Source organism: Elephantulus edwardii, unplaced genomic scaffold (assembly GCF_000299155.1).
Source record: "Elephantulus edwardii isolate Elephantulus edwardi_28Jun2011 unplaced genomic scaffold, EleEdw1.0 scaffold00002, whole genome shotgun sequence".
NCBI classification, from domain to species: Eukaryota; Metazoa; Chordata; class Mammalia; order Macroscelidea; family Macroscelididae; genus Elephantulus; species Elephantulus edwardii.
The window spans coordinates 18,888,510-18,890,692 of record NW_006399752.1 but is presented as its reverse complement, the minus strand read 5'-3'; positions in this window follow the sequence as shown (position 1 = coordinate 18,890,692).

The following is a 2,183-nucleotide window of genomic DNA, read 5'->3' as shown; positions in this document are numbered from 1 at the left end:
CAGATTCAGCCTGGAGAGGGTTAAACCAGGCTGTTCCTTGGAGGCAAGGATTCTGGGGCTCCATCTGACATACTTTGGACATGTTATAAGAAGGGACCAGTCTTTGGAGAGGGACATCATGCTTGGGAGGTTGGAGGGACAGCACAGGAGGGGAAGACCCTCTATGAGGTGGATTGATTCAGTGAATGGGGTAATTGTGATGGGTGTGTCAGAGGCAGTGCTATTGGCACATGATAGAGCTGGGTGTAGGGCTGTTGTACATAAGGTTGCTATAAGTCGCTAGTAACTTGACGTCACATAACAACAACATCTCTGAATGTATGTACCTAACATACTTCTAAGTACCTTTGCTTGCAGAATGTGGGGGGAGGAGGAAACACCCCACGCAAACTTGAAGCACTTACTGCAGAAGATTACAGACTGCAGCTTTCAATATGAATTACATCTCAAGATCAAGAAAACAAAAAGCCTCACAGTAGACAAATAGATGAAGAAAAGACTGAAGCTGTCAACAATTTCATGGTTTTTATATTCATAACCAACACTCGTTGTGACAGAAGTAAAAAAATAAAGAGATGTTGCATTGGAGAAATATGATGTTAAGTACTTTCCCAAAGTTCTGAAGAATAAGGATGTCAGTTTATACACTAAGATGCTCCTGTTCAAGCCATTACATTTTCTATTAGTCCTGTTGATTTGAAAATTGGATAATGAATTAGGATTACAGAAGAACCCATGTCTTTGAGTTCTGGGATTGGAGCAGAATACTGAATATCCAATAGACTGTCAACAGACTAAACAAATCAGACTTAAATTAGGTTCAACCAGGGTGCTGTTTAGAGGCAAGGATGGTGAAACTTAGTCTCACATACATGGAACATGTTTTCCAAAGGAATTGGTCCTTAGAGATAGACATCATGCTTAGAAATGTAGAGGGTCAGTAAAAGAGATGAAGATCTAAAAGATGGGTTGCCTGGATAACTCTGACTAATTTGCGGAAGCTAAGATGAAGGTAATGATACTGTACTGAAAACTTGATCTCACCAATGGCACCTTGGCCAAGAAAGAACAACCTGAACATAATAAAATATGTTTAGGGAACATCAGTCATGAATGCATTGTGTGTGGAAAAATTTATCTAGAGAAAAACTATGAAATGTACGATTTTGACTCTTAGAGTTAGGATGAAATAAGATGATTGATTATTGCTGTTGTTATGTGTCAAGTTGGGGTCATTAAGCAGGCTGCTCATATTTCTCCCACAGAGGTAATATCTAGGAACTAATTATGAGGCGAGATATAGTAAGCCATTTGAGAAAATATGAATTAAAAACACATCTATTACTTCTAATTATTTTTAGAGCAGTTTTCTTGACTTCTACAATGAATTCCAAGAGTAGTGTGGCATCTTGAATTTACATGTGATTCATAGTTCTCCACTGCTGAAAGAAATCACCTAGAAAATGTATGGTTTAGAGAATGTCTTCAGTATGGAAGCCTGAAAAGAAAGCAAGCCAAATCCTTTGAGGAATTTGGCAATTTAAATGTTTCTGGGTTTAGAGTGAACCTGAAGGTAACATTCTGGCATACAGGATACTTCTCAGAAGAAAACTTAGCCTTCAGAAGAAATGAATTCTGTTTAAAAAAAAAATTTAAGAGAAGGCTGAAGAATGAAGACAAAGATATTTTTAACAATAAAAATAATTATCCAGTTGAGCATTTTTCTTTGTTGTGAGAATATTAAAAATGTAGAAGTTAAGAATGCCTATGTTTCAAGAGGTAAAAGTCATGTATTAATAATGAAACAAATATTTTTTAGATGCAGGATAAGTAAACATAAAAAAGATAAAATTCACTATTAAAACAAAATAATTTGTCAAAAGACTTTTGCTGTCTGTATTTTGTCTGAAATGTCACTTTTCAGTATTTAGGTCTAAAGTCACTCTTCATTTTCCTTTTACATGATTTTCTTGGCTAAAATCATCAGCCTCAACAATCTTTATTATTATTTACCAGGTAACAACTTTTCAAACTAGGTTATAGTTAAATATACCCAAAGGAAAATTTTGGCTCAATAAGCGCTTGCTGCAGAGGGTCAAGGACTGCAGTCTTCAATATGGATTGAAGCTCAACATCAAGAAAACAAAGATTCTCACCACTGGGCCAATTGGCAGCATCAGTAT